The 22,142-nt window shown below is 40.4% G+C and overlaps 1 long non-coding RNA gene across 1 annotated transcript; it reads left to right on the top strand.

Moving 5' to 3' along the window:
• Positions 1–9,795: 9,795 nt before the first annotated feature.
• Positions 9,796–11,999, top strand: LOC310730037. Its single transcript, XR_014534717.1, has 3 exons — positions 9,796–9,845; positions 11,335–11,427; positions 11,562–11,999. It is a non-coding gene; the product is annotated as an uncharacterized lncRNA (long non-coding RNA).
• The last annotated feature ends 10,143 nt before the right edge of the window (positions 12,000–22,142 follow it).

The raw sequence follows: 22,142 nt of genomic DNA, 5'->3' as shown, positions 1-22,142 counted from the left end.
AAAATTATAATAATCCTACCATTTTATTTCATATTGGTTCGGACAATTTTGCAGATTAAGAAAAAGCTCTACTAGGAAATCGTGATCAAGGATTCCTTCATGGCAATCTGAACACATAATGCCATGAAGGTATCAGATTTTTGTGTGCAATATCTTCCTATATGCAAATTTTTAGCTTGCCTAGAACACTTAGGCCAGAGTCATTTTTAATCATACATTTAATAAATGTCACAATTTTATATGAGCCACCTTTCATTGGGAATAAGTGTAAGAATGTAGTGCTTAAATGTGATTAGCAGAGAGGTGGACATCGATTAAGATCACAGATAAGGATGAGTATCGCTTCAGAGTGAAGAAAAGTAAAACCTATTTCAAAATCCTTTCACTTCAAGATCTGCATGTGGTCAGTACATGGTTGAGGAGAAGAAATGCTGGAACACAGCTCCTTAACACTGCAGCAGCACGGTTTGCAGTCAACCCCGTAGATAATTAAAACGCCAACAAAATACATCCACGACTTTTGAGCGTTCATTATTTGGCCTACACATGGTCACCAAAACAAAAGTCTAGGTTTCATTTGAGATCACTGGCTTGAACACTTGTTTTGTTATCATGATAGCTGAGCATGGTCTCTGACTGAATCCTTTACATTGTAATTCAAATTCAATTAAAACTTCATCTGATATCGACAAGAACCCCACTGGGTTTCCCAGCACCGTTTGGAAGCTAGAAGAGTAGATCCGAGCCACTCTTTGCCACAAGATGTGAGTCCCGTCTTGGTTGCTCGCTGTGAGCAGAGTGGCGCAGCGGAAGCGTGCTGGGCCCATAACCCAGAGGTCGATGGATCGAAACCATCCTCTGCTAACTGTAACCTTTTTAATACCTCAGTCACATTCCTCAATGGCAATCTGAAGACATAATACCATTGAGGTTTTAGAATTCTGTGTTCAACATCTTCCTATATGCACCTTTTTAGCTAGCCTATGGACAGTTAGGCCAAAGTCATTTTTAATCATACATTTAATAAATGCCACATAATTTTATATGAGCCCCGTTTCATTGGGAATAGGGGTAAGAAAGTTGTGCTCGCATGTGATTAGCAGAGAGGTGGACATAGATTGGGATCACACATAAGGATGAGTATCACTTCAGAGTGGGGAAAAGTAAAAACCTATTTCCAAATCCTATTACTTCACTATCTGCATGTGATGAGAACATGGGTGAAAAGGACAAATGCTGGATTCGAATGACCTGCCAACTTTGTGCACCAAACAGAAAGATTCCCATTGGATTCCTTTTAATGCAGGCAAGCACCAGTTGACTCAAGGATGAATGTGCAGGGGTCATGGAAAACCTTCCATAATCAAGGCTGAGAGGATAAGGTGACGGACCTAAAATCCGTTGGTGTCTCCCTGCACCATGTTAAAATCATGCCTACTACATTAGTGATCTTAGTGTCTTACAAATTCCCCACAGATTGTTCCGTCAGAACACAGCTCTTTAACACTGCAGCAGAACTATTTAAAGTCATCCGCATAGATAATTAAACCGCGAACGAAAAACGTCTTCTACATCTGCGTGTTCAACATATGACCTAGACAATGGTCACCAAGGCAAGAGGCATCAACCCCTGGCTGTCAGGATGGCCGAGCGGTCTAAGGCGCTGCGTTCAGGTCGCAGTCTCCTCTGGAGGCGTGGTTTCCAATCCCACTTCTGACAGATGTTTACCTTGTTGGTCAGTTTTTCTGAACTGAGCCCGTGCAGGGGAGACTTGTTGAGTTAATACTGAAAAAACATGAGAGAAAACTATTCAACATGCTGACTCTGTTCGATTCTACAGTTTGCTTGGCTAATGCTCAAGTCATCTGCTGCTTGTTTGATATTGAAATATTTTTCGTCAAAATTTCACTGAATATCGAAGACTCATCCGGATGCTTGAGCATGTCTTTGGACAAAAATAGTTGAAACCTCGCTGTGACACACCAGTCTAGCTTTCATTTGACATCACTGGCTTGAACACTTGTTTTGGTATCATGATAGCTAGGCATGGGCTCTCATTTGAACAGAATCTGGTTCCAGGAATGGCACAAAAGTGTGCAACTGTGTGGCTAAATCTGTGTGTAAATAAAGTGCAAAGGGAAAAGAATGCAATGTCTTATCTGCTAGTATCCTCAGATTCCTTCTTTTTTCGTTTCTATAGTGGCATTTTATCTTGATAATTCAATTAGGAGATGGATCATTGATGAACCATGACACTCTCTGATTTACAGCATTTGTGAAAGAAAAGGTGTCACCTACAAGTAAATCAGTGTATTGCAAAATGTGAACAAGTGAAAAGGACAGATATCACAACAATGCTGTACAGAGTACACTGATCTGCATAATCCAGTCCTTTATTGTTTTCTGAAAATAAGCTTAATATGTGTGTTTTGGACCTATCTGGTTGTACGGAGGAATAAATACAAATCATTACTTTTTGACCAAAAAAGGCTAAACTTGACAAACTGAAAGAAAAACTGTGTGCAGTGCAGGATAACCTTTGTATTCTATTTGACAAGAGCTCGTGAGACTGTTTAACATAGAGCTAAAACGAGCACTTTTTGACTAGCATTTACAGCGACCCTGGATCTCGACGGATCTAGGCTTTGGACCCGCTGATCAACATCTGCAGTATTAACGGAAGGAGATCTACTGTATTTGACCAAAATTACAGAGTGGCAGCGGTGGGATTCGAACCCACGCCTCCAAAGAGACTGGAGCCTTAATCCAGCGCCTTAGACCGCTCGGCCACGCTACCGGTAGGGAAGCCGGGAGATGAGACCGCCAGCTTGTGGAGGAGATGCGGTCGCAGCCGGCCATAACGTCAGCGGCATGCACGAAACACGCTTAACAAAAGACTTTTGCTCGAGATCAAAGTGATACAAAGACACACAACAGGCTGTGCAGAATTGGTCGTCCATTGCATTGCCCTCTGATTGTCAACAATCATCCACATATAATAACAGGATTCAGACGCAAGTTTTTTTTGCCACTGTCGTTTTGCCACAGCTGCGACGATCCATCATGGAAACAGACAACCTTTGCAAAATAGACAGCAACAAAAACAGCTTCGGAAATTCCTCTAAAGGTAACGGCACACTTGCGTCTTCTGCCAATGGTAAATTTTGGTTTGTTGTCTCAGGTGGCCTCTTGAGGCCACTGGAGGCATGTACGTGGACAGCAAGAAAGACGGGGGCCACAATCCCTAGGGAAGCCTTTGGAGGCAAGAAGTCGCAATGCTTAGGCAAACCTCACAGTTTCAGAAATTCCTCTTAACAGTCAAGTATGGCTTTACTGAGTAGCATTATATCCTGAAGCCTTGTGATAGAAAAAGCAAAAGAGCCAGAAGTTGTTGCAAATCTGACACTAAGATACAGCCTTGCGACGAGGGTGGGACTCGAACCCACGCATGCAAAGCACAATGGATTAGCAGTCCATCGCCTTAACCTCTCGGCCACCTCGTCCGATAAAGATGACTGACGGCACTGCTGAAGAAACGAGGGGCTTTTATTTTATCGCGCACAAAAGGGAGGTGCAGTGTGTTATGAGATGGGCCAAGGTTTATAAATAGATACTTGGCCAAGCTACCTGTCGCCCAAGGACCCCTTTGGCTCGTGAAAGAAAAAAAATTTAAACGTCCTTCCTGCTAGCATCCTCAGAGTCCATTTTTTTTTCCCTTTTCTACAGTGGCATGTTATCTTGATAATTTAATTAGGAGGTGGAACATTGTCTCCCAAGGTGTGAAGAGCATTATTCGCCATGAACCTCGACACTTTCTCATGTACAGCCTTTGTAAAAGAAAAAGTGTCACATAAAAGCAAATCAGTGTATGGCTTTACACTGTACACTGCTCTGCATAATCCAGTCTTTTAATGTTTTCTGAAAATAAGCTTAGTATGTGTCATTTGGACCTTTTGAATATACAAAAAAAAATAATAATAATCCTACCATTTTATTTCATATTGGTTCGGACAATTTTGCAGATTAAGAAAAAGCTCTACTAGGAAATTGTGATCAAGGATTCCTTCATGGCAATCTGAACACATAATGCCATGAAGGTATCAGATTTTTGTGTGCAATATCTTCCTATATGCAAATTTTTAGCTGGCCTAGAACACTTAGGCCAGAGTCATTTTTAATCATACATTTAATAAATGTCACAATTTTATATGAGCCACCTTTCATTGGGAATAAGTGTAAGAATGTAGTGCTTAAATGTGATTAGCAGAGAGGTGGACATCGATTAAGATCACAGATAAGGATGAGTATCGCTTCAGAGTGAAGAAAAGTAAAACCTATTTCAAAATCCTTTCACTTCAAGATCTGCATGTGGTCAGTACATGGTTGAGGAGAAGAAATGCTGGAACACAGCTCCTTAACACTGCAGCAGCACGGTTTGCAGTCAACCCCGTAGATAATTAAAACGCCAACAAAATACATCCACGACTTTTGAGCGTTCATTATTTGGCCTACACATGGTCACCAAAACAAAAGTCTAGGTTTCATTTGAGATCACTGGCTTGAACACTTGTTTTGTTATCATGATAGCTGAGCATGGTCTCTGACTGAATCCTTTACATTGTAATTCAAATTCAATTAAAACTTCATCTGATATCGACAAGAACCCCACTGGGTTTCCCAGCACCGTTTGTAAGCTAGAAGAGTAGATCCGAGCCACTCTTTGCCACAAGATGTGAGTCCCGTCTTGGTTGCTCGCTGTGAGCAGAGTGGCGCAGCGGAAGCGTGCTGGGCCCATAACCCAGAGGTCGATGGATCGAAACCATCCTCTGCTAACTGTAACCTTTTTAATACCTCAGTCACATTCCTCAATGGCAATCTGAAGACATAATACCATTGAGGTATAAGAATTCTGTGTTCAACATCTTCCTATATGCACCTTTTTAGCTAGCCTATGGACAGTTAGGCCAAAGTCATTTTTAATCATACATTTAATAAATGCCACATAATTTTATATGAGCCCCGTTTCATTGGGAATAGGGGTAAGAAAGTTGTGCTCGCATGTGATTAGCAGAGAGGTGGACATAGATTGGGATCACATATAAGGATGAGTATCACTTCAGAGTGGGGAAAAGTAAAAACCTATTTCCAAATCCTATTACTTCACTATCTGCATGTGATGAGAACATGGGTTGAAAAGGACAAATGCTGGATTCGAATGACCTGCCAACTTTGTGCACCAAACAGAAAGATTCCCATTGGATTCCTTTTAATGCAGGCAAGCACCAGTTGACTCAAGGATGAATGTGCAGGGGTCATGGAAAACCTTCCATAATCAAGGCTGAGAGGATAAGGTGACGGACCTAATATCCGTTGGTGTCTCCCTGCGCCATGTTAAAATCATGCCTACTACATTAGTGATCTTAGTGTCTTACAAATTCCCCACAGATTGTTCCGTCAGAACACAGCTCTATAACACTGCAGCAGAACTATTTAAAGTCATCCGCATAGATAATTAAACCGCGAACGAAAAACGTCTTCTACATTTGCGTGTTCAACATATGACCTAGACAATGGTCACCAGGGCAAGAGGCATCAACCCCTGGCTGTCAGGATGGCCGAGCGGTCTAAGGCGCTGCGTTCAGGTCGCAGTCTCCTCTGGAGGCGTGGGTTCGAATCCCACTTCTGACAGATGTTTACCTTGTTGGTCAGTTTTTCTGAACTGAGCCCGTGCAGGGGAGACTTGTTGAGTTGATGCTGAAAAAACATGAGAGAAAACTATTCAACATGCTGACTCTGTTCGATTCTACAGTTTGCTTGGCTAATGCTCAAGTCATCTGCTGCTTGTTTGATATTGAAATATTTTGGCAAAATTTCACTGAATATCGAAGACTCATCCGGATGCTTGAGCATGTCTTTGGACAAAAATAGTTGAAACCTCGCTGTGACACACCAGTCTAGCTTTCATTTGACATCACTGGCTTGAACACTTGTTTTGGTATCATGATAGCTAGGCATGGGCTCTCATTTGAACAGAATCTGGTTCCAGGAATGGCACAAAAGTGTGCAACTGTGTGGCTAAATCTGTGTGTAAATAAAGTGCAAAGGGAAAAGAATGCAATGTCTTATCTGCTAGTATCCTCAGATTCCTTCTTTTTTCGTTTCTATAGTGGCATTTTATCTTGATAATTCAATTAGGAGATGGATCATTGATGAACCATGACACTCTCTGATTTACAGCATTTGTGAAAGAAAAGGTGTCACCTACAAGTAAATCAGTGTATTGCAAAATGTGAACAAGTGAAAGGGACAGATATCACAACAATGCTGTACAGAGTACACTGATCTGCATAATCCAGTCCTTTATTGTTTTCTTAAAATAAGGTTAGTATGTGTGTTTTGGACCTATCTGGTTGTACGGAAGAATAAATACAAATCATTACTTTTTGGCTAAAAAAGGCTAAACTTGACAAACTGAAAGAAAAACTGTGTGCAGTGCAGGATAACCTTTGTATTCTATTTGACAAGAGCTTGTGAGACTGTTTAACATAGAGATAAAACGAGCACTTTTTGACTAGCATTTACAGCGACCCTCGATCTCGACGGATCTAGGCTTTGGACCTGCTGATCAACATCTGCAGTATTAACGGAAGGAGATCTACTGTATTTGACCAAAATTATAGAGTGGCAGCTGTGGGATTCGAACACACGCCTCCAAAGAGACTGGAGCCTTAATCCAGCGTCTTAGACCGCTCTGCCACGCTACCAGTAGCGAAGCCGGGAGATGTGACCGCCAGCTTGTGGAGGAGATGCTGTCGCAGCCGGCCATAACGTCAGCGGCATGCACGGAACACGCTTAACAAAAGACTTTTGCTCAAGATCAAAGTGATGCAAAAACACACAACAGGCTGTGCAGAATTGGTAGTCCATTGCATTGCCCTCTGATTGTCAACAATCATCCACATATAATAACAGGATTCAAACGCAAGTTTCTTTTGCCACTGTTGTTTTGCCACAGCTGTGACGATCCATCATGGAAACAGACAACCTTTGCAAAATAGACAGCAACAAAAACAAATCCCTCACAAAGCCAACTTTTGCCCTCAATAACCTTTGTTGGGGTTACCAAGAGATATCAACCAACTGTATTTTATCAACTGTATTGCTGATAACTTGGTTTTCACTTGGTGCTTGTTACCTCATAGCACCAAAGACGTTAAAATCCCATGAAAGCGATTTCTTGTCTTTAATATACTGAGGCCATAATTGCCTGACAACCTTTAAATTACTCTGGTTTTAAGATGAACATTCTGTAAATAGATTACAAAGAAACAAAAAGAACCTTGGACCTCTGGCTGTTTGGATTTCGCTTTCCTGTCTGCTGCAGTGTTAAAGAGCTGTGTTCTGGTAAAACAATCTGCAGGGACTTTGTAAGAAACTAAGATCACAAACAGTGTAGGCAAGATTTTAACACAGCGCAGGGAGACCCAAACGGATTTCAGGTCCGTTGCCTTATCCACTCAGCCATGACTACGCAAGGTTCTGCCTGAAGTCTGCACATCCATCAATGAGTCAGAGGCAGAGAGGAAAAAAACAGTTAATACAGACAAGCGGGCAGTCAGAAAAAAATATAAGACTGACAGACAGATAGATAAAGACAAAAAAGCGGACAAATAGATGGCCGGATGGACAGACAGACAGACTGACAGACTGACAGACTGACAGATAGATAGATAGATAGATAGATAGATAGATAGATAGATAGATAGATAGATAGATAGATAGATAGATAGATAGATAGATAGATAGATAGATAGATAGATAGATAGATGTTAAGTGTTAGATTTCAGTAAGTGTATTTAAAGGTTTTTATTTTTTCATGACGGCCCCTGGAACCCTACAGTAGAAAGGCATGTACGTGTGTGTGTGTGTGTGTGTGTGTGTGTGTGTGTGTGTGTGTGTGTGTGTGTGTGTGTGTGTGTATTGAGTACATGTGTATTATCTTAACAAAACCTTAGTTCCTTACCATCTCTCTCTCTCTCTCTCTCTCTCTCTCTCTCTCTCTCTCTCTCTCTCTCTCTCTCTCTCTCTCTCTCTATCTTTCTCATAATACCCAGAAGGACAAATGAAATGGGAGATGCTCCCAGAATTAACAGAATTAAGGTTGATGCCATCAGACACAATAATATCATTGGACCCCCTCAGAATCCAGAACGAAGTTAGTTTCTCTTCAAATCAGATGCTGTTACAGAACCACTGTAAGCGAGTGTGTAAACGAGTGTGTGAATGAACGTGTTAGAGATCACACACTAAATGAGCTTGTAATCATGTATCATTTCATCATGTTGGAATTTATACATTTTAATTGTTTGTGTTAAATGCATCGTTTCTTTCTTTGCAGATAATGTTGTTCCTGTCAGGATCATTCAGAACAGACTTTAGAGTCCAGACACATGTACTTCTTCTTTAATTTTAATAGATTGTTCTAAGCATTCAGTCTTTTCAATTAATCATTTATTATGGTCCTGGAGACGCTTAGAACCTTGTGCTCGGCTAACTATACCTGCTCACGGAGGTAAACTAATATTCTTTAAGACGGCCGCTCAATGCTTGCTCATTCATAAAGAATCAGAAGTTCCCAGACGTGCTCTGTGCTCCATCCGTTCATAAGCCTTCAGTTTGTACAGATTTGTGGTAACGCCAGACTACATAATCAACTAGGTATAAATGATTTCAGGAAATTTTAGAGTTAATCAAGAATTTTACATTTATTTGCCAGGCAATAATCAATAAACAAATGTTACATATAAAACAAATAATAGAAAAAGTTACATAACATGATCAGCATAAAACTAAATATTTTAGCAATACAGTTTACGAAGGAAATGTTAAAGAAACACTATACCTGGCAATAGAGACACACAGAGACTGTGTGGGAAGTTCTGACTATTGAATGCTTCCCTGAGTGTTTCGCCAAATTTCCTTAAATACCCCAACCATCGTAAACACTTGTAAATTCAAAGTGATAAAAGCTTTGCACACCCTTTCTTGGGACAGGATGTGACCTAAAAACCAAATGTCACATAGACCACCTGATAAGGATCTTTTCCGGGGCAACCCTTATGTCAGTAGGACAGAATATCTCCAAACCTGGGTTCTGTTCTACTGATATGGGACTGAGATCATATTTCCAATCACACTGAAACCTTTAAAATGATACTAAACATGTGAAGGTAAAATGTATACATTCCTGAATTGTAATTATTACATTCTGGGATCTTCTCAGTCCCCAGGAGGGAAAGAGGGGGGCTCAAGGGTGGGTGACTGGGCAGCTAAACAAATGGCTTTCTCTCCTCAGATCAAAGAGATCCTCTCCTCAGATTAGAAGGTTTATTGTTTTGTTGCATGGTAGTTCTCGGGGTCTGGCCTCATGAAGTTGCATTGTAGTTCTCGGGGTCTGGTACAATGAACAGATCTGACCATCGTTACAGTTGGATGAATGGATGGATGGATGGATGAATGAATGGATGGACAGACAGACAGCATGGTAAATAGAAAAGACAAGTGTAATGGGTCAAAAAAAAAAAAAAATTTAATTTATAAGTTTGATTCCCCAACTATTAATACGTGAATACATTTCCTCATGTTTATTTTTTAATGTATTATTACATTTACAAAATTAGAGCTTTCAGTAAAACATCTGTCATTACCCCGCCACACCACTAGATGGTGGATTGTGTACACATGAAACACGCGAGAGCGATACTTCCCCCTTTTCGGCGCGCTCAGTATTAAACGGACTGCCGCTGTGGAAACGTCTAACTTTGGTTCTCTTGTGTTTCTCTCAGGTACGAACATAAATAACTGAAATCTTCATTTCATTGTACTTGGGTAAATCGGCAGATGTTATACAAAGAGTTTGAGTTTGTTTAGAATTATATTTTAACTCACAGAGGATTATAAAAACCAAATCATGAGTTTAATCGTGTTTCATGTATGGTTTGTGTTGTATGACATTAGAAAAATGTTTAAAATACTGAAATACTGAGTTTATGTTAGATATATATTGTTTAAAAGTGTTTTAGAAGCGTTTAAGAATTTAATTGCTTAGTGTATGTTGCATTCTAATTTCAATCGCCATTTTGGGATGTTTAGCACGTGTATTTTTTTCAGTGTGCACATGCATGAGTGAAATAGAGTGACAGACAAATTATATCAAGTGTAATGAAATCTAAAGCATTTCCCCAGAAATCTGGTCTTGAAGTTTTTCTGGTAAATGATAAATGTTTTTGTGCAGTTTTGACGCACTCTTTTTGTACTGTCATTGTAAATTCTAATTATTGTGAATTGATGTAAACTTCCAAATGTATATAAGGTGTACTTGCACATAACTGTATATGTATGTTTACACCTACAAGTATACATAATATATAGAATATGAGAATATTACATACCATGGAATGTTTTGCATACACTTAGCAAGTGTTTTAATGAATTTGTTTTTTCTGTTAAATTGTATTTCACCAAATGCACTTTTAGAAAGTGTAATCTTTTTCAGAAGTTAACGCATTTAAAGAAAAAGTATTGCAGTAATAAACTGACTGCCGCTGTGGAAACATCTAACTTTGGTTCTCTTGTGTTTCTCTCAGTTTGTTCTCTGATCCACAGTGCACACTCCCTGTGTATCATTTGCTGCAGGCACAGATATCCCCTAGGTCTGAGGCCGGTAACATAATTGTATGCCCTAAATATTGTTGACGTTATATAAAGTTATATTTTAGCCTCAGTTCAGTTTTGGTTAGTCTCACTTATCATCCTGAAAGTCTGTTATGTAGTGTTAGCTAGCAGAGATGTTCCGAAATGCTGAGGTGTAAATGCTATATGTACAATGCATGCTAACAAATATATATTGTTCAAGTGTATTCATCATCCTAAAATATATTGTTTGGTTATTATTAGGAATGTGGCTGCATCACCCTTGCCTTCACTGGAAACTCACACCAGGCCAAGCAGGCGTCCCTCCTTCTTGAGTTCGACCGAGAATCATCCTGAGTAAGTACATATTTTGTATTTTCTTAAATTATATTTAGTTTGAATCGTTATTGCATTGTATGACATATGCAAACAACTTTATCAATGACAATATTATTTGCTCAGCTGTAAATGGTGATGGTGTAAATGTCTGAGATGCATTATTGTCTATGGCCCATCAACATACATTTATCTGTCCTATTGCCCATCAACAAATAGGCCTATAGGCTATACAATGCGTGCTAACAAATATATATTGTTCAAGTGTATTCATCATCCTAAAATATATTGTTTGGTTATTTTTAGAAATGTGGCTGCATCACCCTTGCCTTCACTGGAAACTCACACCAGGCCACGCAGGCGTCCCTCTATTTTGAGTTCAACCGAGAATCATCCTGAGTAAGTACATATTTTGTATTTTCTTAAATTATATTTAGTTTAAATCATTATTGCATTGTATGACATATGCAAACAACTTTGACACAATTACACAATTAGTGATGTTCATGTGTCTGTGTGTGTTTCATTAACAGATGTGATCAAGCACCTGCTCCAAAAAGGGCAAAGGCAGCACACAGACAGTCCACCATGTCATGGAAGGATCAGACAGATAACGACACAGTTCCACAGACTCTGCGATTCCTGTCCGCACATGAACCTGGACCTCAACTGAGGTCTTCTGACTCTCATTCTCCATTTAGTCTATTTAAAATGTTTTTCCCGGAGAGTGTTGTGTCAACTCTGTGCCACAACACAAATGCTCAAGCTGCCAAGTCAATAGCCAAGGGACGCAAATACAAATGGAGAGATGTAACCGTGAGTGAAATGTATCGCTACATTGGGCTCTTATTTTACATGGCAATGGTAAAGTTGCCCTCCATCATAGACTACTGGCGACAGAGCAGTATTTTCACAGTTCCCTTTCCAGCAACAATTATGTCAAGGGACAGATACAGGACAATTTCGTGGAATGTACATGAGTCACCCAGATGCAGACAAAGAAAACGACAGAAAGAGGGGCACAACTGAACATGACCGTCTGTTCAGAGTGAAACCGCTTTTATGGACACAATCCGTAAGACATGCAAAGCAATTTATCATCCTAGAAGACATTTAGCCGTGGATGAGAGGATGGTAGCATGCAAAGCTAACACTGGGATGACACAGTACATGAAAGCCAAGCCAACTAAGTGGGGGTTCAAGTTGTTTGTTCTTGCCGATTCCTCAAATGGATACCCTATTATTATTATTTAATGCATAGTATTGTAGCCCTACAGGCTAGGATTTGCGGTACCCTACTGTAGTGTATTGTGTTATTGTTTTTGTTGCACTCTTTATTTTTTATACATACTGTACTGTATTGTTTTATTGTTACACAATTCCCTTTTTAATGCTGTCCCTGCTAATGTGTATTTTAAATAAACCACAAAGGAAACGCATTCCTTCTTGTAGTACTGTACTTCTCACGCAGATCCTGGCTCAGTGATCCACAGCTCATTATGTAATCGACAGCTCATTATGCGACCCATTGTCTACAAAGCTGTCAGTCACAGCATGTCGACGCCTCTACACATATGGCCTTTCAAAGTAGAAACTGTTAAATTTTAAATCAAAATATTGTTTAATGTGAATGAGCAGGCAGGATGATTTTCACATGATTAAAAAAAATAAACCTACATTAGAAGATCTATTCTCAAAAAGTCTTGTGAAATGTTTACTATAGGTTTTGTGGCCTTATTTCAGTGAGGGTTTTTTTTTTTTCCCCCACAAACCACGCATAAACCTTATTTAGTCAAAAATACAAACACACACATATATGTTGTTTACATATTATGGTAGCCCAGTTTGTGCTGAATACAGTGTAATAAGTCTTTTGTCAATAATATATTTTAAAAGCAACTAAAAAGAACCAAATGTAAGAGCATGTCAAAGAAACAGTTACAAAATGCTTTTAGACAGAAAGATGTTATTGCTTCTTTCCAAACATTTCCTAATTCATGCCATAAACTGCCAAATGAAGCTATGGAGGTGTATGCTGCAGACATTTGTAGGCTTGTCAAAGAGGCTTTTCCTGAATTTGAACAAAATGCCTTTGAATACATGAAACTGTCAAGATTTCTGGCTGTTCTGGATCAAGAACTCCAAATTAAGTGCCATGAGAGAGGAGTCAAAACATTTGAAGTTGCTGCTCAAGCAGAACATGCTCGACAAGCAGCAGGACTGGTACATCCAATTTCAGCTGCTAACACTGCCAGAGATGTTTCTGCAATGCAAACAGTCAATGCTGTGTCCAACACTGACAATCTTTTTCTAAAGCAAGCTGTACGCGAGTAAAGATTTGACCGCATTGAAATTACAATTTTATGATCAGTATGGTCGATCAAAGAGACCCTCATCACCATATCAACAAAGTCCAGCTGGACATGCCACTGCATGGAACACAGCTTTTGAATTTTCACCACCTAGGCATTCAGGTTCTCGACATTCGTCACCTGACCAGTCCCTCAACCATAGCAGAGATCATGACAGACATGGCAGAGACACATACTGGCAACGTGATCGAGGTGATTTTTCTCCACACCGCAGGAAGGGGTCCAGGCCCTTTCATTCCTCAAGATATTCAGCTGATGACAGCCCATAATTGCTATGATGATGGCATGCAGAGACCACAGTATGTCACCAGGCCATACAATAGCTCTCCACTTCGACGCCGGAGCTAGAGTTCTCATCAGAAGCGCGTCGCCTTTGAGGAGTGCCAGAAACCTCAATACAGACATCGGCAACGCAGAATGGATCAGCAGAATGGTTCACGGGTTATCTACAAAGATCATCACAGCCAGGACCAGGGAAACTTCCATTAGCTCGTGCTGCGGGGCACTCATCAGCTATTTCCCCATCTGATAACCTTGCTGAGGATGAACATTCATTTTCTGGTGACTGTAAGGACACTTTCACTTCACACATTTCCGGTATTGTTAAAGGTACTCATATGCACATACTGTTGGATACAGGCTCTAGTATTTCAATCATTAATGAAGCTATACGTATGTCAATACCTTCATTGTGTAAGACACCTTTAAAAAGTAATTTCATTTTGTCAAAATCTGTAACTGGTTAGAGTTTAGACAGTTTAGGGACTATGTCTGTCTCTATAAGTTCTTTTACATTTCAACATGAAATGCAGGTTGTTAGAAATGCTAGTCAGGGTATCATACTTGGCTGGGATTACTGAAGCAGCATTAGGTGGTTTTGGATCTAGGCAGAGGATTTTGTTGCCTCTATGATCAAACCTTACCACTACTAAGCACAGCCCAGCTTGTCCCTGCTCACTGTACAGCCCAAATTTCGGTGGCTACAACTATTCCCCCTCAATGTGAAATGCATTGTACAGCCACGCTTATATCTTCTGCCCTTAAAGCAGGTTTAGCAGATGGGTATAATGGATTACTTGAACCTTACTCATTTAAACTGGATGGTGTTGTTGTAGCACGCACCCTCACAGTTGCTAAAAATGGTCTCACGGTGGTGCGTGTCATGAATCCTACTAACAGCCCTTTTGTGCTACAGCCTGGTATGCAACTAGGAAAATTCACCCCTATAGGCCAGGATGATGTTTTTGACAGCTCAGGTTCTGTGTGTAATGTTCTACCCCACCGGCAGTGTCTCCTGCAATTGTGCTGGAGGTTAATAGTGGGCACCTATCTGATTCTCAGCTTTCTGAGATAAAATCACTGCTGCTTCGAAACAGTGACATATTTAGCACTAGTAACACAGATTATGGTAGGACGAACCTTGTCACCCACAAAATCAATACTTCCCATGCAGCCCCAGTTCGAAAACGGGCTTACCGCACCTCATCACAAATGCAGGATGTGATTTAATCACATGTAGATGACATGTTGGCCAAAGGCATAGTTGATGTCAGTCATAGTCCATGGGCTGCCCCTGTTGTTATGGTGTGGAAAAAAGATGGCTCTTGGCGTTTTTGCATAGATTATAGGGGCCTCAACTCTGTCACTATTACAGATGTTTTATCTGTAAGTTTGCACAATTGGCACAGCCACTGCATGCACTTACTCAGAAAGGCAAACTGTTTGTTTGGACTGAAGTAGAGCAGGAAGCTTTTGTTTCGCTTTGCCATGCGTTTACCAATACTCCTATCCCTTCGTTCCCTGACTTTTCCAAAGAGTTTTTGCTCTTTACTGATGCGTCAAATACGGCAATTGGATGTGTTTTGGCCCAGATGAACGATAACAAAGAAAATGTTATTGCATATGGCAGTCACATTTTGACACCCACTGAGAAACGATGGTCAGCCTACGATAGGGAGTTTTGGGCCATTGTGTTGTCCATTCGTCATTTTCGCCAGTATCTAATGGGCTATTCTTTTCGTTTTTTGAAACCAATGTCTCACTGTCTTTTCCTTCTGTCCTCATGCTCTCAACCGAGCCACAGCCACATCCAGAAGATTTCTTACAGGGTAGTACAGAGGTCCTGCCTGATGAACCCAATTTAGGTAAAGTGAACCCTAAATTATGGGCCTCTCACAAAGATGAGGCAGGTTTAATCCAGGTAAAACCGTATCATGCACTCATGAAAACACACCATCCGATTTTCGTTAAACAATATCCATTGTCAAAAGAGAAGAATGTTGCCATTGCTCCAGTTATTGACAATTTATTGTCACAAGGTGTTTTGATCGAGACACATTCACCTTATAACACACTGATTAATCTCGTCTTGAAGGCAGATAAAAAATGCTGGAGGTTAACACAAGATTTACGTGAGATTGATAAAATAGTTATTCCGTTAGCTCCTTAGGAGCCCGATGTAGCTACCATTGTTATATACTATATACCAGCGACTCACAGTTTTTTTTTACTGTGATTGATCTTTGTTCTGCTTTTTTCAGTGTCCCTTTGGCCTCAGAGACGCAGACACTTTTCATGTTTGCCTATAGGGGACGTCAATTCACCTGGACCCGTCTTCTTAGGGTTTCGTTGACTCGTCAGCCGAATTATACTAAACCTTTTCACCTTCGTGTGCACGAACGTGGTGGTACGGCTGCGGGGATCCTAGCCCAGGAACACGGTGACAGATATCGCCCTGTTGCGTATCTTTCCAAATCTTTAGACAACATAGCACAAGGGTTGCCTTTGTGCTTGCGTGCAGTGGCTGCTGCGGCTCTGATGGTCCGGGATGCTGAGAAAATGGTGCTGTCACATCCTTTAATACTGTACACCTCACATCAGGTAACAGCTATTTTAAACAACCTCAACACACAAGATATGATAGCACAACGTAGATCTGGTTATGAAACCACACTCTTGGCAACGGAAAACTTAACTATTAAGCCTTCTTCTAAGCCACATTCAGCTGTAGTAGCTCAGCGTGATCTGCTAGACAATATTGACTTAGATGGTTTTGACGACGCACATGATTGCCTTAAACACATTGAACAAGAGACCTCTTGTAGGCCTGATCTTTTAGATACGGCCCTGGAAGTGGGGGATTGCCTATATGTACAAGGTTCATGTTCAAAACCTTCTGATGTGTATTTATGTGGATATGCGGTTGTAAGATTACCTGATGTAATAGTTAAAGCTAAACCATTACCATACACATCAGTACAAGCTGCAGAGTTGGTGGCACTTACAAGAGCATGTCAGTTGTCTGAAGGTAAAGTAGTGACTATATACACTGATTCTAAGTATGCTTATGGTGTTGGGCATGATTTTGCCGAAACATGGAAGCAAAAAGACTTTAAAACAGCTGATGGAAAGCCCATAGCACATTTTAATCTCATAGGTGACTTTTTAAAAGCTGTTCAACTCCCTGCCAAAGTGGCCATAGTTACACATATGCCACCTGTAGGAAATTTTAGATACCTGTTGGTTATAGTTGACAGATTCAGCAAGTGGCCAGAAGCATTTGCATGTGCGACAGAGAATGCTAAAACGGTTGTCAAAATATTAACGAAAGAGATCATCTCTAGGTTGGGTATTCCTAGTGTAATTGAAAGTGATGACGGCACACCTTTTGCTTCGAAGGTAACACAACTTTTGTCTATAAGCTTAGCATTTTATTATTCCCTATCACCCACAGTCAGCTGGAGTGGTAGAGAGAACAAACAGAACCATTAAGGAACGTGTAACTAAAGCCTGCATTAAAACAGGCCGAAATTGGACTGTTGTTCTCCCGGTAGTACTCACAGAAATGAAAATGACCCCATCTTCAACAAAACTAACCCTTTGAAAGTTTTATGTTCTAACCTTTCCCAACCCCAGGGGGAGTGGTGGCTCCAGCGGTTAAGGCGCTGGGTTGCCGATCGGAAGGTCTGGTGTTCAAGCCCCGGTATCGCCAAGCTGCCACTCTTGGGCCCTTGAGCAAGGCCCTTAACCCTCTATGCTCCGGGGGTCCCTTACGAGGGAAATATCAAGGTCTGTGAGATGGGGCCGCCTTCCCGTGGGCTCACCACCTGCAGGAGGGACCATAAGGGACGGTGCTGTGAGGATTGGGCAGCAGTCGAAGGCGGGGGCCTGCTTAGACTGCTGCCCCCGCGACCCGAATTACGGATAAGCGGGAAAAAATGAATGAATGAACCTTTTCCAACCCCATCGGTCAGGGGACACACTGGCATTTCTTCCTTAGGTAACCTGGAAGTGATGGTGGAGGACTAAGTTTCTGCCCTGGCTGAGAAATTGAATTCTATCAGTGCTGATGTCTCACTAACTCTTCCTCTGCCTACAAATAAGCCAACACACCCTTTTGTGCCTAATCAGCAGGTCCTGATAAGAAGTCTGAAGCCTACCAAGGTCGTTGAGCCGAAGTATCTGGGTCCAGCGACTGTTCTAGCTGTAACCAGAACTGGAGTTCTGACTGATTTTTAGCCACAGTGGATACACGCAAGCAGGATCAAAACAGCACCCACTTATTCTATTCTATGCACTAATTAGTCTGTTGGCCTAAGAAGCCTGCCTAAGTGAGTATTTAGGGCTGAAACAGTTGAGAGCCCACGGAAAGATCCTTTCTTTATAGTAGAAAGGGGGTGAAGATCTGACTCACTTGACTGTTTAGCTTACCCTGATACCTGCTCTAGGTCTAAATTCTATAACAATATGTGCATAGTTGTAACTAGACTCCGAATTTTTCTTATTTTCTTAAACACATCATTCAGAGAGTAAACTGTTACGTATACTTTATAATACTGCTTATAGACATATTGAACAAGCACTGAGAAACAATTGTCTCATGACGTCTTGGAGAACATGAAACAACTGCTGAACAAAGTTTTTTTGAGAAGATTAAGAGTTTGTTTACAAGTGTTGAACACTATTTTGTCTTTTAGGAATGATTCTTTTATTGATTGTTGGAATTGTACTTTGTATGTTGCCATGTTTGATGACGATGGTAAGACAGGCCATAAAGGCCTCGATTGGAGTGGTGATGATGAAGGATTATATGCATATTGGGAAATAATGAAATGGAATCTGTATGTTTTCTCTGTTCTGGCACCGAGGTGGTGGAATGAACTTCCCCTAAATGTCCGTACAGCAGAGTCCCTGATTATCTTCAAGCGACGACTGAAGACCTACCTCTTCCTGAAATACCTAAATTAGCACTTTCCAAGTTCGTAGAATTCGATTGTATTAATTTGTAATCTTGCGTACCAGTGTAGATTTATTCATTACTAGAGATTTAAAGCACTTTTGTACGTCGCTCTGGATAAGGGCGTCTGCTTAATGCCACAAATGTAAATGTAAATGTAAATGTTTTGTTTGTCTTTATCTTTTCCATTTGCAGTTTATGTCACCGATTCTGTTCCCAGGATGAACATCCTATGTTTTGGTGTGTGATGCTAAATCATAAATGATTTAAAGTGGCCATTGTTAGTGTTAAGATGTTTTTGACACTGTTTCACACACATTTCTTTGTCTGTTCAGTGTCTATAAAATATTTACGATGCTAGTCTGTAAGGTAAACAGGGAGTCCTGATCTGGGCTCACAAATCTCAGTGTGTATAGTATAGTATATCCTCTTGTCTAAACAGGAAACAAGTTTAGGACAGCCTTTTCTCTGTATGTGTGTATATATATATATATATATATATATATATATATATATATATATATATATATATATATATATATATATATATATATATACGTTCTGTGTCTGCAATAAACCAGAAGAGGAAGAACATTTGCTGCATTCTGTGTGCTGTGTATTTCTTCTTTCCTGATATCAGAAAGGCACCACGGGCATAACAGGTCGTATGGAAAACCTCTCCAAGAATTAAGTTTCGTTTGGGCATGATAAAAATCTAACAAGTATCCACGCACAGTTCTTACACTAGCTTTATTGTGGCTGAAGAAATTGCCTGCGCTGCAAAGTCTTTTTTCAGAGGGTGCATTTTTGAAGCAGTGCATGCTGAAGGTCTGTGAGCAGGTGTGTCCTGACCAGATACAGACTTTTAAAAATGTCAGTTTATCAAGAAACACCATCGTGGACCGAGTTAAGGAACTAGCAGGAAACCTGGCAACACAGCTGGCCAAAGAGACACGCAGCTACATAGCTTTTTCATTAGCTCTTGATGAAAGCACAGACAACATGGATACAGCGTTTATCAGAGGCGTCAAGTCAGATCTTTCTGTCACTGAGGAGCTGTTGGATGTAGCTGCCATGCATGGGACATTTTTGATGCGGTGGGGAAGTCCGTAAGTAAAAATGCATTGCCATGGAAAAAGTTGGTGGGATTAACTACAAACGGTGTACCTGCAATGTGTGGAGGAAAAGCGGGCTTTGTTGGACTAATGAAGGAGAAACTGCAAAAAAAGTAACTGTCACACGCCTCTGATAACGTATCATTGCATTATCCATCAAGAAGCTTTGTGTGGAAGGGTGCTGGGGATGAATGATATAGTGACCACAGTCATGAAAACAGTGAACTTCATTCGGGCTTGTGGCCTAAATCATCGTCAGTTTCAAATGTTCTTGCAGGAGATGGGTTCGGAGCTTGGCGACGTGCCGTACCATACAGAAGTACGGTGGCTAAGTAGGAGCAAAGGCCAGGCTATTTCTCTTTTCATGCAGAGTAAAGGAAAACATTTGTCTGAACTGTCAGATCCAAACTGGCTGTGTGACTTTGCTATGTTGTGTGACATAACCAGAGGTGGCAAAAATACACACATCCTTTATTTAAGTAGAAGTACAGATACTCATGTTTTAAAATACTCGGGTAAAAGTTGAAGTACTGATTATACTTTTTTCCTAAAGTGAAAGTAAAGAAGTCTTGGCTCTGACATGTACTTAAGTAAAAAGTAGTTATTACTTCTACCTGTTTTAGCTGTTAACTGGACCTCACATCATATTAGATAGATAGATAGATAGATAGATAGATAGATAGATAGATAGATAGATAGATAGATAGATAGATAGATAGATAGATAGATAGATAGATAGATAGATAGATAGATAGATAGATAGATAGATAGATAGATAGATAGATAGATTAGAATTAGAATTAGAATTAGATTTAATTATCACTTTCATTAAAGTCAGAAGTATACATACACCTCCTTAGTACTTGGTGGAATTGCCCCGAAACTGTTTCACTTGGGCCAAAATTTTTGGGTATCCTTCCACAAGCTTTCTACAATAGTTTGCTGGAATTTTGGCCCACTCCTCTTGACAGAACTGGTGTAACTGGGTCAGGTTTGTAGGCCTTCTTGCTCGCACTCGCCTTTTCAGTGCCGCCCACAAATTTTCTATAGGATTGAGATCAGGGCTTTGTGATGGCCACTCCAATACCTTGACTTTGTGGTCCTTAAGCCACTTTGTAACTAATTTGGAGGTATGCTTGGGGTCATTGTCCATTTGGAAGAGCCATTTGCACCCAAGCTTTAACTTCCTAGCTGATGTCTTCAGATGTTGCTTTAATATATCCAAATAATTTCCTTTTCTCATAATGCCATCTATTTTGTAAAGTGCACCAGTCCCTTCTGCACCAAAGCAGCCCCACAACATTATACTACCACCCCCATACTTGACAGTTGGGATGGTGTTCTGAGGCTTCGCCCTTTTTCCTCCAAATATACCGTTTATCATTATGGCCGAACAGATCAATTTTGTTTCGTCAGAAAACAGGACATGTCTCCATAAATTGAGATGTGCAGTTGCAAACTGTAGTCTGGCTTTTTTATGGTGGTTTTGAGGTAATGGCTTTCTTCTCCCAGAGTAACCTTTCAGCTCATGGCGGTACAGTATTCGTTTTACTGTGGATAATGACACTGTTTCACCAGTTCCAGCCAGCATCTTCACAAGATCTTTTGCTGTTGTCCTGGGGTTGATTTGGACATTTCAAAACAAAAAACGTTCCTCTCTGGGACTCAGAATCCGTCTCCCTCCTGAGCGGTATGATGGTTGTACATTCCCATGTTTTTTATACTTGCGTATTATCGTCTGAACGGATGAACGTGGGACCTTCAGGGATCTGGAAATTGCACCTAAGACTGAGCCATGCTTGTGGAGGTCAACAATTCTTTTTCTGATGTCTTGGTGGATTTCTCTTGATTTTCCCATGATGTCAAAGAAAGAGGCTCTGTATTTGAGGTGTGGCTTTATATGCATCCACAGGTGTGCCACCAATTAACTCAAATGGAATCAATTAACCTATCAGAGGCTTCTTAAGCTCAGAATGGAATCATCTGGAGTTTTTTTTTGTTTAAAGGCACGATAATCTTAGTGTATGTATACTTCTGAATTTGATGAAAGTGATAATAAAAATACATAAAAATTCCCCCTCGCTCGATTCTGACATTTAACAAATGCAAAAAATTTGATTTAAAACAGAAAAGGTTTACTCTGATTTAATGTATGACAGTAAAGAAATAAAAGTTTTTGTGTTTTTTTCTGAAGTGTATGTAAATATCTGGTTTCAACTGTAGATAGATAGCCTAGTGGGTTAATGTCAGGGTCCCCACAAGGATGAGTTTGAGAGTTTGATTCCAGGGGGGTATTCCAGAAAGCTTGGTTAACTTACCATTTGATAAATCATAACCTCTGGGTTGATTTACCCCAAACAGGCATACCATGAGTATGTCGGTTCCAAAACA

This window comes from Silurus aristotelis (assembly GCF_946808225.1).
Source record: "Silurus aristotelis genome assembly, chromosome: 8".
Lineage (NCBI taxonomy): Eukaryota > Metazoa > Chordata > Actinopteri > Siluriformes > Siluridae > Silurus > Silurus aristotelis.
The sequence above is the reverse complement of the archived record's forward strand: the minus strand, read 5'-3'. Positions and strand labels throughout refer to the sequence as shown.